The 14,915-nt window shown below is 43.7% G+C and overlaps 1 protein-coding gene across 1 annotated transcript in view; it reads left to right on the plus strand.

Moving 5' to 3' along the window:
* Window positions 1-14,915, plus strand: part of SPOCK3 (SPARC (osteonectin), cwcv and kazal like domains proteoglycan 3) — a 513,922-nt gene that overhangs the window by 436,664 nt on the left and 62,343 nt on the right. The window lies entirely within an intron of this gene.

Here is a 14,915-nt window from a genome sequence, read left to right on the forward strand (position 1 = left end):
GAAAGAGATCACTGGTAAGAAAAGTTCCTAAAAATTCCAAAATGAAGAATTAAAATTATTCAGTATAGAGTATAATGTTGAATATGGACATTCTATAACAGCGTATAACCTCAAAACATGAGAACTGTAGGATATACTTTTATACATCTTTTTTCACCTCTCAAGTGTTTGGGCTATGTCAAGAATTGTGATTTGATGACAATTATTAAAGAAAAGGAAGACTGTAGATAGGAACAGAAAAAACAGAAATAAACTAGTGGTTCTGTAAGTTGCCAGTGTTTGTAACTTACAGGTTCTTTTTAGCATGCTACATGCTTTCCTTATGCAGTCTTATGTTGAAAGAAATCCTGTTATGGGAAATAATGGTAAGATCTATTTTTAAGAGTGCCTAACTTTTTAGCCTGATCATTCATTGCATTCTGAAAATTGCTTTGAAATTGTGGTATTTGCCTAAATATTTTGGAAGGTTGATGAAAGGTTTAAGTAAAACTTAAAACTTGTACATCTGTTTTAGAGTGAGACAAGAAGAAAAAGGGAAAAAATCCAATATAAACAAATGTTCAGCTTTTTTTCTTTTACACATCTAAGAAAGAGGTATTTACAATGCTGAAGTTTTTTAAGAAAATAGATCTCAATCAAAAATGCCCTTGAGAATTATGCTTGATTTGACCAAGGGTTTAAGAATCATTTTGCATATACTTTATATAAAATTGTTTTAGAATGTTTTATTAGTATCCTAACTGAAGGAAATTACATGTGTGTGACTGACTTACCTGGTTAAAGATTGAACTAGTGAAGTTAGTGGCTTTCCTTCACTTGACTTCTGTGGGCTTTGAGTCAGGCTGATAGTGTGCGCAAAGGTAGGTTGCAAAATTATCATTGAAACTGTCCTTGGATGAAAAATTGAGCTTTTAACTAAATATCATTTTTGTGAATAAGGTTTACCTAATTTACATAACTGGGGGAAAAAAACTGAATCCAAAATATTATTGTATTTATTTATTTATTAGATATATATACCACACTTCCTAAATGAATTTCGGGGTAGCTTACAACAGAAAACCAAACAAATAAATTATAAAGACAGATAAAAATCTTAAAATAAATAATACCTAATAGAACATGCTCCCCAGACAGTGTCCCACAATTTAACCCCACCTGTGGAAGGTTTACCCAAATTAAAACATCTTACACCATTATTAGTTCTTGGTATTAGACAAAAACTGTAATAATAATTTTCATCATACGTTACAAAGCCAGAATAGAAATCTTTGTGTTAAATGCCACCATGAAGACTTACAGAAGATGTCTGATTTATTTATCTGATGATGTCTGTGTTCTTTAATCATTTCTCACTGGATCTTGCCGCCAAGAAGTGAGGCTATAATGGATCAGAGCATATGTAGTTAGAAAAAGAAGTCCAGCCTACAGAAGGGAATGGAAATATGAAATGCCCATCTGGAGGCACTGCAGTAACATGTCTTAACATATATATTAAGAAATAAATATTCAGTAAGTATAGAATGTTTTCTGCTAAAATATTTTGGTATTTATTATTTTCCCCCCAGAAGTTGAAACTTTCTGCATGAGAAAAAAAAGCCTAAGTGTAGTGCTTACTTTTTCATCTGTTGCTTAAGTTACTTCCACACAACGACATTTCTTTTCTTCAAAAAGAAAAAAAAAAGGAAATTCTATTTTTAAAAAAAACCTTTGTTAAGAAAATGTCACAGATGTACATTAAGGACAAGAACCAAAGTATTCACTTAAGCTTATCTTCTTATATCTTATATTAGACAGTTACTTCTAGGAGGAGGAGCCACACAAAAGGGATTAGGTGCCTCAGCTCTCTGTATGGGAATTGGGGGAAAGACATCTAGATGCTTCCAAATTCCTAAATAGGTGTCTTCAGAACTATTCTGGATCTTGCCCTACACATTCATAATTAAATCTGTGCCCCAACTAAATTACTAAGCAGAGACTTGACTTTTATGATCACATAATGGTTGTGATCATATATTTAAAAAAAACCAAAACTTTAGCCATGTAAGAATGAATTTGGAAAAAGAGGCAGAGCACTGCAGGAACCCTGCCCTCATTTAATGTTCACTTGTATATACATTACTTTTAATGAACTGGTGTTTTTTCTGGGATACACAAATAGTACAGGATAGCAAAAAAGTATGAGGAATATCTGAGATTGAAGGAAAATGCAGGTTCTTATGGTATTGTATTATTTAAGAAACCAAGCGAGAGCAATTAATTGAAGCATGTATCTACATGCATATTCATAAGGGTAACAGAACTACACTGCCTACCTTAGCATTGACATTCCCAATGTTTCAGTCTCTTCCTAATTAAATATGATTATATCCAAGGTTGTGAGGTTGGTTTTGATGTCGTAGTTTAATCTTTAAAAATGTTAATCATTTTTGGAGTCAACTCGATTTAATCATAAAGGCAGCAATGGCCTGATTTAGAATCGCGTTTGCATCAGCTGTAGTCTTCCTTCACTAGAGAAATAAATGAGATAATGCAGTCTACACTACTATTTAATATGAAGGTAAATATTTTTATTGCATTTGGGAGGAACTGTAAAGCAAACTTAAACAAAAATATACATATATTTGTAGAGGGTTTTGTAATTCAGATCATTAAATAAAATTTTAGAAAAAAATTGCACCAGATCAATTAGGTTTTTACCAGCTCTTGTTCTCTTCTGCGTTCTAGCTGACAGTAATTTATTTATTGCATATTTTCTGTTGCAGAATCAGTAACTATGAATGCCCATTGAGTCATTAATACTGATTTTTTCTATTGTGCTGTTGTAACCTATTTCCTTTTCACTATTGCAGTCTGACATTTCATTTTATTGAAAGTTGTTTTTAAGTTTACTGAAGAAGATATTTTAAGCTTTTTTAACAATTTCAAAATGTTTTTACCAGATTTTGTACGGCCTTATGGTCACTGACATATACATGAAATTGTCACTTATAAAACCCATGTATTATGCAGTGCTATTACACTATGAACAACCTACTGTTGCAGATTCAAAGGCACTCAGATTTGTCCTCAAGAGAAGTTAAAAACTGGAGTTTCTAGACCAGTTAAACTAATGTCTACAAAAAGTGAAACTTTCTAATATAATTTTCTCCTAGTCTTCAGTGGTATGTTGCATCAATTTTGATTCACTTTAGGAGCCTTTTTACCTTTGAGAATTACTTATATTTATTTGTTTAGGCTCTTAGACTATGCCGCCCTCTACACATCCAATTCATGATTCCACACATGCATGGCAGGAAGTATGATTCTGGGATCACACATTAGATCCCATTTTGCTTTACTGTCGGTGCAGGGGGAGCCCGATCCCCTCAACTGAAGGGGATGGGTGATTGTACCAGCCATTATCGCCTAAGCCTCAATCCTCAGGATTTAGGGGTTTCAAGCTGGGCAAGGCTATAAAGTTAGTACACAACATGAGATGAGGGTTTTGCACATGTAGCTGGTTTTAAGATGCAACACCTGCAATGTGTAGAGCTGGTCTTACAAGGTCAGAATCAGAAGTGACCTTAGATCCTTTAAAATTTACATTGATTCTCAGATGTTCATACATTTCATAGATTTCATAGATATTAGGCCTGGAAGGGACCTCAAAAGAACGAGTCCAGCCCACCACCCGAAGGGCAGGAAGTCAGCTGGGGTAATAGGATCCCAGCAAGAGAAGCATCCAGTTTACTCTTGAAGGTGTTGAAAGTTGACCCATCTCCGATGGCAGGCTATTCCAGACCTTGGGGCCTTGGACAGTAAAGAAATTCTTCCTTATGTCCAGTCTGAAACAGTCTTGCATTAGTTTATAATCATTCGACCTCATCATCCCTTGGGGCGCTCTGGTGAACAAACATTCCCCCAGATACTGGTGGTCACTCCAGTAAACTTCTAGGTGGCCATCAGGTCACCCCTGAGCCTGCGCTTTTCCAGGCTAAAGAGCCTCATAGCTCTCAACCTGTCATTGTAAGGTCTGTTTTCCTGCCCTCTGATCATGCGTGTTGCTCTTCTCTGGACTCTCTCAAGCTTCTCCACATCCTTTTTGAATTCTGGGATCCAAAACTGGATGCAGTACTCCAGTTGTGGCCTAACTAAACCCAAGTACAAGGGGAGAATGATGTCCCAGGATTTGCTTGAGAAGCATCTATGGATGCAAGCCAGCATTTTGGTTGCTTTACTAGCTGCAGCATCGCATTGCAGGCTCATGTTCATCTTGTGGTCAGTGATGACCCCCAAGTCTCTTTCTTATGTTATCTTAAGCTCTCTAAGAATTGTTTATGCCCATTCTGCTGATATCCCAGATATTTTGTTTATTTAATTTATGATCTGAGAAGGTATAAGAAAGTATAATGCATCTTCTACCCTACTTTTAATTTGCATCATCTTCTATCTCCTCAATATTTGTGTCCAATATTGAATCCGCTAGATCAGGGGTGGGCAAAATATGGCCCACGGGCCAATCCAGCCCACCAAGCATTTCCCTCTAGCCCATGGAGCCTCTTCAAAACCTAAGTAATGGTGGCTGCTTGTCTAAAAGCCTCCAGTGGTGGCTGGCAGCACCAGCCACCGGCTGCATGCACCTCAATCTATTTACTTGGGTTCTGGTTGCAAGGCCTGACCCAGCTGGCCTCACCCTGCCCCTGGATCAGGCCATGTTTGCAGCTTGAGAGGGGCAGGGGGCCTGGGCCAAATCCTGTGGCACTGGTGAGGTGAAGGAGTGCCTGGGCCAGCTTCTGCCTCCTGTGCAGGACTGACAAGGATCCTGCCCTGCAAGTAAGCCCAGAGAAATGGCTGCTGGGCAGGCTTTCCCTGTACTCTGCTGCTTGGGCCAGGCCAAGCTGGGCCGGCACTGGGGAGGGGAAGCAGGAGCTGGACTGGCTGGGCCACATGCAGCCCTGACCCAGTCAGCACTAGGGAGGAGAGGTGGCAGCTGAGCTGTGTACCACTTGGGACCAGCTGGGCTGGCTGAAATAAGGGGAAGCCATGACTTTGCCTTTGCAGCTTGGGTTGGGCTGGTACTGGCAAGGGAAAGCCATTCCTGAGCCAGTCCCTAAAGGCACATGGCTTAGCTGCCACTTCTGCTGGCCAGTGTCAGGCCTGTCCCATGCCCAGCAGCATGCAGGGAAGGCTCCGGATGGGACAGGCCCGGACAGGTTGGCCCCAGCCAGGAAAAGCAGCGTGCAGCCTAAGCTGGCTTCCCCATGTGCTGCTGGGACAGGACGAACCTGGCTGGAGCAGCAGAGGCTCAGCTGCACCTTCCCCCTACCTGAGCCAGCCGCTTCCAAGTGGCAGGAGGCTCTACCACCACTTTTGCTGGCCAGTGCTGACCTGGCCAAGCCTGTCCCATCTGGAGCAGCATGCGGCCAAAGCCAGCTTCCCCATGTGCTGCTGGGAATGGGACGAGCCTGGCCAGAGTAGCAGGGGCTCAGCTGCACCTTCCCCCTACCTGAGCCGGCTGGTCCCAAGTGGCAGGAGGCTCTGCTGCTGCTTTTTCTGGCAGGTGCTGACCTGGCCAGACTCATCCCATCCCCAGCAGCACATGGGGAAATTGTGGCTGGGACAGCTTTGGCTGCATGCTGCTTGGGACCTTCTGGACCCAGCCAGGTCAGCACCAGCCAGGAAGAGTAATGGCAGAGTCTCCTGCCTCTTAGAACCAGCTGGATCAGGTAGGGGGAAGGTGTAGCTGAGCCCCTGCTGTTTCAGCCAGGTTTGTCCTGTCCCCAGCAGTATGTGGACGAGCTGTGGCTGGGCCAGTGTTGGTCCCATGGCACTTGGGAGGGGACAGGATGGGTCTGGCCAGGCTGGCACTGGGGAGGAAAAGCTGCAGCTGAGCCCCTTGCAGCTCAGGATCGGATGGGTCCTGAAGCACTGGACGGGGCTGTGCCAGTGAGGGGACCTGGGCCTCAGCTGGTTTCTGCTGTGCCATGGGCAAGGGGGAGAGGAGAATGGGCTGGGATGGGCCAGGTCATGCTGGTGCCAGTTGTGGGGGGGTTGGTCAGCTTTTGCCGCATGGGCTGGGGTGGGCTGGGTTCTAGCTTGTGGGAAAGGTCTGGTGACCAGTACTGGTGAAGGGAAGGGAGGCTTGGCTAGCTTCTGTTGGCCTGCAGGTAAAGAGGGGCTGAGCTGGGTCCTGTCCTGTAGGTGAGGGGAGGGGCAGGTTGGGCTGGCTTCTGCTGCACTGTGTGGTGCCAGCCCCTGTTTTGCAGCTAGGAAACCTTGCTGGCCATGAGGTCCTGACCTTGTAGCTGGGAACCAGGTGCTGCGGGACTGGCCCTGGCTGGCTCCTTGCCCCACATGGAGGTCCAGGCTTGCAGATTTTTAGTATATGATACTTTATCTATACTTTGTTTAAGTGATTTGCTCTGAAAGACTTTGTGTGTACCATCCTTGTCTCAATTGGTTTAGCACCATTCTGGGGCAGGTCTAATGCCCCTGAAATCCCACTGATGGGGCAGGATGTTAGAGGGATCAAAACCCCTTGCTACCTAGTAAGTTGTGCCTGTGCCTCATGGCCTAGAGGCCAGAACTCTTGGGGCCTCATGAGTAGGCCATACACTATAAGGGTGGGCCTTGTTGTTGGGCAGTGTTTCCTAGTCAAGGGGTAGACCTTCTGATGTCAGGGATCATATGATTTTGGCAGGGGATTCTGGGACAGATATGGCAAGTAGGGCAGTTTGGTGTTGGGTGGGTGGGTCTTATGACACAGACGATGTGACAGGGTGTTCGAAAGCTGCCTCCCCAAAAGGAGTACTTCTGGGGGAAAGGGGAGGGACTTCTGGCAACAAAGGTCAGAGGTTAGGGGACAGGACTTCTGGTCCCAAGATGGTGACCAGGAGGCAGGGCAGCTGTTAAGGGGTGGGGCTATCCATGCGGCCCTTGACAGCTCACCAAATCTTGTGATGCAGCCCTCCACCCAAAATAATTGTCCACCCCTGTTCTAGATATTAGTAAAATTGAATAAATATTTCAAAAGAAATCTCTTAATGAAACAAGTTGACCAGACACTTGGATGGGATGGTTTAGTCAGGGATGATACTGCCTTGAGCAGGTCCTGCATTAAATTAATTTGGGATGTCCCTTCCAGCCTTGTTTTCCTATGATTCTATGAAAAGGGTTTATTTAAAATGAACAGTTTGGAATTTGGCCTTTGTGGGCAGATAAAGCCTGATGGATAAATTGATCAGAAAGAAGTAACTATCATATGATCTTGGGAATCTCTTATTGGTTGCAGGTATTTTTGTACTTAGAAGCAGGCACATGCATTGTTATAAAGCTGTTTATATAGGGTTGGATTAAAAACTGTCTCTAGGGTGCTAAATAAAATGAAATGTTTCATGTTGCAAGAGATGTCCTGTAAAGTTCTATTGAGAGGATCTTTTCTAATACAACATCTCCCTTAATGATATGGAAGCAGGAGTATATAACATGTTAATCATATTTTGCAGATTATACTAATTTGAAAGGTATTGCAAACACCAGGGAAGATAGAAAAGTAATATGAAAGGACTGAAAGAATCCAAATATGAGCAGGCATTAATAAAATGAAATTCTTACTTGAAATACTACCTATTATAGCTAAGTATTTAATCCAACTGCTATTCAATGGAATAGCAATGCTAAAATGAAGTAAAGAAACATACCAATGATCCTTGGCAAGAAATTAGATATGAATTTTCAGTATGCTGGAGGAAAAAAGGCTACTTTGAATTTTGGCTGTATGTGCAGAGATGTAGCACAGATCAAAAATAATAGTACTTCTCTGCAGGATTCTAGTAAGACCATATGTTGTGTATATTTCTGAGCATCTCATCACAGAAACATATTGACAACTGGATGCAAGTCAGAGAAAAAAGGGATTTTTAAAATAAATATAACTTGGTGGAAAGTGATTAAGGAGATATGATAAGCATTGTTAAATATTAAAAAGAATTTAAGCCTTCTCATAGCTGGATTTTTCCTCAACTTATCTGTGTAAGGGAGTAGTAATCAATTATTTAAGCGTGTTTCCCCCTGTTATTTCTCTCTTGACCATATAAGAAATGCATTGATTACAGCTTCAACTGTAGGGAGGGAAAAGGGACTATTTTTTCCAATATGCACCCTGCATAGATGAGGTAAAAGGGAGGGGTAGGAAATAAAACTAGCCTGGACCCAAAACAGAGAGGGTATGGGGAGGGGTGCTGGGCCCCACAGTGGCTCGGGGGGGGGGGAGGGAGGCATGGCCCAGCAGTGGAGTAGGGGAAAGGGGGAGTGCTCCCCCTCCATGGCGGTGGTGGCAGTGGCACAAGGGTGGTAGAAGAGGGTCAGGGCTACCGCAGCAACAGGGGGATGGGGAGCGGCCCCAAACCTGAACTGTTGAGGGGGAACATAGGCCTGCCTTGATGGAGTGGGGGTGGAGGGAGTGGCCCTAGTCCCAAAATGGTAGGGGTAAGGTGTGGGGAGTGAGCCTGGCCCCAGGCCTCTGTTCCCACCCACCTCCCGGGCAGGTGATGGAGTGGACAGGCTATCAGAGCTTGTCTCTCCCACAGCAAGGCTAGAGCTTCTGGCCCTGGCCCCCCAACCTGTAGGCAGTGGCAATAGAGCAGACGGAGGCAGGGTGGGGCCAGCAGACAGAGGGGGGGTGTCCTGGCCCCAGCCCCAAAGTGGCAGAGAGGGAGAAGGGGAGCAGGCCTGGCCCTGAAGGTGTGGGGGAGCAGGGCCAGATGCTGGTCGCGTCCCCAGCTGCCCCCTACCCCCCCCCCCATCATTCTTGATAGGCAATTGGCTAGCTAATAAGTAAAAACCCAACAGCATTCTAGGTTGTATTAAAAGGTATGTTGCTTGCAAATCAAGAGAAATTATTCTGCTCTATTCAGCATTGGTGAAGCCTCCCCTGGAATACTACATCCAGTTTTGCACCCTGCACTTCAAGAAAGTTGCATAAAGTTTGGAAAGAGTCCAGAGCAACATAATGATTAGGGGCCTGGAAGAAAAGGGTGAAAGAGCTACGGTTATTTATCCTGTAAAAGAGAAATCTGAGGGTCAATTTTGTAACAGTCTTCAAATACCTGAATGGTATTACATAGAGGATAAAGATGGGCTTTTCTGTGTGGCTGTAGGGGACAGGACTAGGAGCAATGGCCTCAATCTGCATCAGGGAGATTTATCTTGGAGAGTAGGAGGAACTTTCAGATTATGAAGGCAGTCAAACATTGGAACAGACTTCCTAGAAAAATTGCATAATGTCCATTCTTGTTAACTTAAAACAGCAGGTTAGACAGACACTTGGCTGGGATGTTTTAATAAGAAATGATTCTGCCTTGAGCGAGGGACTGGACTAGATGAATTCATGTGGTCCCTTGCAGCCCTGCTTTCCTACAATCGTATGAACATATTAGCTCCTAATAACACATTTAATATTCATTTAAAAAAATTAACGTAGTTATACAATACAGTGATACAAAAGAACATTTAGGCATAGCAGTAATCCTGAGGTAGCCTGGAACTTGCTTTTTGCTATTCATGCATACCCCAAAAAGCACTTTAATGAAAATTTGGAATTGTATCAAATTTTGCAATTAGCTGTGAATAAATATGACAGCTCTAGTGGAGCACTTTTAGCTGTTTTTACTAATGTGAAAAACTGCTGTATAATTAAATATAATTTCTATTTTTTTTGTGAGTCTTTAACCTTACTTTCATTGGGGTGATGAGGGCAACCTTTATACTATATTGTTAATATCTACACTTCTTTGCAACATCAATCATAATACCATTTATTATTTAAACTTTAGAGAAATATTTTTTTACATACAGTTCTAAAGCTACAGAAATGAACATATTTGGTACATTCCAATTTAGCATAATTTTCCAGCTCGGTTGGAAATTGTATTGGCTACACTAAAAAGATAGACAACCTAGACAATGTAATATCTTTAATTATTATACCAACATACCTTATATGCAGCTGTTTGTTTAAAATCATTATAAACCTACATTAAAGTAGTTCCATATAGTCAGTGAAACATTTTCTAAACAATTTACTAGGCTTTGATTCCTATGTATTCTTCTTCAGATGGAGGAGACAGTAGAATTCATCATTTTAAAGTTATGTTGCCATAATTTGTTTTATCTTTCATTTCGTTTTTTCTGAAAGAGATGTTTTTCTTTTACATTTGACAGATTCACCTAGATTCTGTTTCACTTTACACGTGTAATTGGTAAAGATACCTACACATATACCCAACTCTGTAAGTGTCATTTTTGGCTCCTATAAACAGCTTTAGATTGTTTCACCCTTTGATGCCTGTATGCTTCTGCCTATATCTTCCAGAAACAAAATAATGGTGAGGGATCCTCCCATGTTTTAGCTCAACACATGGATGGTTAGGGTCCTTACTTAGAAAGGTTCTATTCCCCTTTTACCCAGAGGAGTAACTGAATCCCACCACAGTAACTAACTATCAGCTCACAAATTAGACATTCTACAGCCCTGTCTTTGAATCTGGCTCACCAGTCATTCAAGGGAGGACCCAACACAGAGGCAGGCAATTATTTCTGCTGGACAGCTGCTTAACGAGTTTTGGTGAGCTGTTGAGGGCCACAAGGACAGCTCTACCTCTTAATGGGTGTCCCACCTACTGGTCACCATCTTGGGACCAGAGGTCCTGCCTCTAACCCGTGTTCTTTGCCACCAGAAGTCCCTCCCCTTGCCCTAGAAGTACTTCTGGGAGTGAGGGTGCTGCTGTCTTCAATCTAAAAACAAAACAAAACACCCAAATCATACACTAAAAATAAAATATCTACTTTAACTTATTTTAATTTTATTTAAAAATATGTCTGTCCTGATTTATGTGTGCTTGCATAGTGTATCTAGAGGAAATTTCATAATAGTTCAAAATACAGGCCCTCTATATTGTGTGTGGGTTGTGTGTAGGGGGATGTGGTTGGGGGTGGGTCTGTGTGGTTGGAGTTTAGGAGGGTGGGTGTGGATGGGTGTGGGGTATGTGGTTGAGGTAGAGCCTGTGGGAAGGTGTGGGGTCATGGTGGCTGGTAGAGGGAGAGAGAGACAGGCTGGGACACTAGCTCCATGTGTGGCTCTCATGGACTGCATGTGAATCTCATGCAATGCAGCCAGGCAACACCAGGCCCAGGTTCTATGCTCCTACTGTCCAACCTGGGTCCCTGCCAGCCCGAGGGTACCAACATGGGCTCCGCACTTCTGCCTGTTGCCACCTCCACTGTGGCTTCCCTACTTTCCCTCCCGCAAACCCTCCCACTACTGCTGCACCACTTCCCAGTGGCCACCATTGTTTCCCCCACCCATTGCTGCTTCCAACCACCCCCCACCCACTTGCTTCCACTTCCTGTTCCCCCCTGCTCGTTGCTGCTACCTGCCCCCTGTCTCTTCCCATCCCCACCTGTCTGCCCACCACTCTGGCTTCAGCCCACCCTGGCCAGTACCATGCAGTTCCTGGCTGCATGGGACAGTATGGATCCAGGCAAGCCCAGGTCCCACAGCCTGGGCTAATTGCAGCAGTTTCTGCCACTTCCTCTGTCTGATCTTATCTGATGTTCCACTCAGCTGGAGGGAGGGTGGGGAACAGCCAAAGAGTTACCAGGCCAGAAGCCACTGGTTGTGGGCTGGGAGAGGGAGAGTGTAGGTGGGGCAGGGCTGAGCAGGCCTTGCTGCTCAGCCACTGGCTCCTGCCGACGTCTTCTCCTGCTGCTGGTGGTGCCTTATCATCTTTGACAGGCAGCCACATGTAGTTAATAATTAATAATTTTCTAAAATTTTTAGGGGGACTGTGGGCCAGATAGAATGGCCTTGAGGGCCAGATTCAGCCCATGGGCTATATTTTGCCCATGTTTTTGCCTGCCTCTGATCCATGAAGTCAGAGGGCATGCAGCTCAGTGACATGGATGCTGCTGTGGATAGGCAGGAGGCGTGTGTTTTAGCATGAGTCCTTTTTACAAATGGAGCAGAAATGTCCTTGTTGTTCTCTCTTTGTTATATCCAATTGGTATTGGATGCAAGATGCAATAGGTCAGCTTAAAGAGGAGGGCTGGAAAAGGGACTGCATTATGCCTAATCTGTAGCTTGGTGGTTATAACCTATAACACTGTTATGGGAAGCAGATTTAAGAGGCTCAAATTCCTTTTGCATTCCTAGAACCAGGTTCTACTGCTTCCTAGGTGACTGCTCAAGGCTAAATCTGTAAGCTGTTAGGGCATGAAACTCTCATCAAAAGATGTCTGGATAAAATTTAAAAATTGGCACTAGGGCCTCTGGCAAATGTTACATTTAAGGCGTGATTAACCAGACATTCATGCAATTAATGGTGCGATAAAGTAGGAAATAAGCTACAAACTTATTCTACAAAATACATGTAATAATGTTGTGGCAGGTTTTATTATGCCTTAAAATAAATGTATAGCATTGTTGCCCTGTGGGGTCAGGCCAACTCTCAGGATCTCAATATTGCGCTGTTAGACAGAAGGGTGTGACACAATTGCACATATACAAATGTACAAATCAATTAGGTACATACAAACAAAAGCTACCAGCACAGGCACATACACATCTACAAACCAACCTAGGCACCTGCGTGCCTATCATCAATTCAAGCACATACACTATACACCCCAAAGTTAGACACAGATCACTAATTGATATATCATGCACACAATGCCATACATATACACACATATATACATACACACACACACACACATATACACACACACATATCTATATATATACACACACATACACACACACACACACACACACACACATATATATACACACAGGTAAGTTCCTAACTTGGATGGTACAGTGTGTATGTGTGTGCTTGGAGTACCTGGGATACTTGGGGGAAGGTTCAGGTGAGAGAGAGTTAAAGTGTACGGAGTGAAATTTGCTAGAACCAGGATTAGAACCAGTGGACTACAGAGAAGCTGGCTGAGGCACTGAGGCTTGGTTTTACTTAAGGTAGACTGTGGCTGGAAACTGAAGGAGACAGCTGAGATATTGGGGGGGCAGATAAGTGGTGGTAAGGAGGAGACAGCCAGGAAAGAAACTGAGGCAGAAATCTGGTTGGTCAGGGGAAAAGGAAAAGGCAGTGGGGATAAGACAGTGGCAAAGAAACAAGAAGTTTGCAGGTAAAGAGGAGCTCAGGACAGGTGTTGGAGGTGGCAGCGAGCTAGAAGCAGGGGAGGAAGAATTGAAGCAGAAGTTAGAGGGGTGAGGAGCAGAAATTGGAGCAGGGCCAAACCATAATAAAGCAAAACCCAACTTAGGGGTCCAAATAACAGTTTTATTAAACAGACAACACGCTGCACAGCCCCATGAAGGTATTGGTTCATACACACACACACAAGCACTCACAATGACAGCAGGAGAAAGAGACTCAGTAGAAGGGCTGGAACAGGTCGGGAAGAGAAGCAGAGTCCAAGTCCTTGGTTGAAGAGGGGGTGGGGAGGTGATAGCTACCTAGCCATGCTGGAAAGGGGTCCTTGTCCAGTAGGTGTTGTCCAGAGGGGGTCACCAGCAGGGCCTCTGGGTGGATAAGTGGTGTGGCATGGTGCTGGCCCAGATGGAGAGGGCGTCCCACTGGGTCTGTCTTCACTACCCCTTTTATGGGACAGACCACCTCTGATCTCCTGTGGGGAGGGCCTGTCCAGGCAAGGTCAGTCCTGTTCCAGAGGGCTTCAGATTTTCTTACTGAGCATGTGCAGCTTGGCACAATGGTGGGTTACCTCATCTTTTGTTTCTTGAATGCTGAGGGTGGTTCCAAGGGCTGGGTCATTGGTCCAGGTATTCGTGTTGATGGTTCAGTCATTCAGATGGAGCTATTCGTAGACTCACTGCCATGTTCTCTCAAACACCTTCGTTCATCCCCATTCATTTAGGAACCAAATTACATAGGAGGGGTAGGTGCGAGTCATGGGTTACACAACCGGGCCTGGGGACACGACAGAGACTTGACAAACAAAATGGAAACTTGACATGCCTTATGCTAACTTACATATATAGGCCTAAAACAGTAATCACCTAATATAAAAGCAGTAAAAAAATAAACAATACAAAACATAATAATTATCACTTATAAAACAGTGGATATCTATCAAAATAGCAGTGCACTTATTTGCAGAGGGGAGAAATAAAGCTTACTACCTAAAATAAAATGTTAATCTTATCCTACATCTTAGCTTACTTATACTTATCTAGGGAATAGAGAGGGAGAGAAAAAGTCAGAAATGGTTGGGGAAGGGGAGGGAATGCATTTTTATATAAATACAAAAAAGAAAAACTGGGGGTTTTGCTACAGCATGGTCCCTGCTATGTGGTTTAATGCCAGATGCAAGATGAGGCTCTGGGACTGGCCCCAGTGCTGTCCCAGTGTTTTGACCTACAAATAGCTGATTATCAGTCTCAGCCCTAAAAATGCACCAGAGTTTTGAACTGGTTCTGATGTGGTCCTGAGGCTGAGACCAACAATCAGCTGATGGTCAGTTTCAGCCTTGGGACCCTGTGGAAGTAGGAGTGGCATGATTGGGATCTGAATTCTGATCTCAGTCATCCATCCTGCCATAACTGGGCAGGACAAGAGGCATAATTGTTGGAAACGGGGAACAAATCCCATTATGCCAATAAATGAACATGTGCCAGCCTGAACAACAAGGTCTAAGCAACAATCTTAGCTAGGGACAGACATTCAAAATGTTCAATTCAGTCTCCAGCTAAGTTACACTGTTTTCTATAAGCAGCATAGTATAGAATGGTAGCAAACAGAACACACATTTGCCCTGTGAGGGTAGGGCAGTGCAAATCTTAGATCTGGTCCCACCATTTTTAAACCAGTCTGTGTGTCGAACATACGTTATGTGTA

The sequence above is a fragment of the Crocodylus siamensis genome, chromosome 2, assembly GCF_052110815.1.
Source record: "Crocodylus siamensis isolate JL-2025a chromosome 2, ASM5211081v1, whole genome shotgun sequence".
Classification (NCBI taxonomy): Eukaryota; Metazoa; Chordata; order Crocodylia; family Crocodylidae; genus Crocodylus; species Crocodylus siamensis.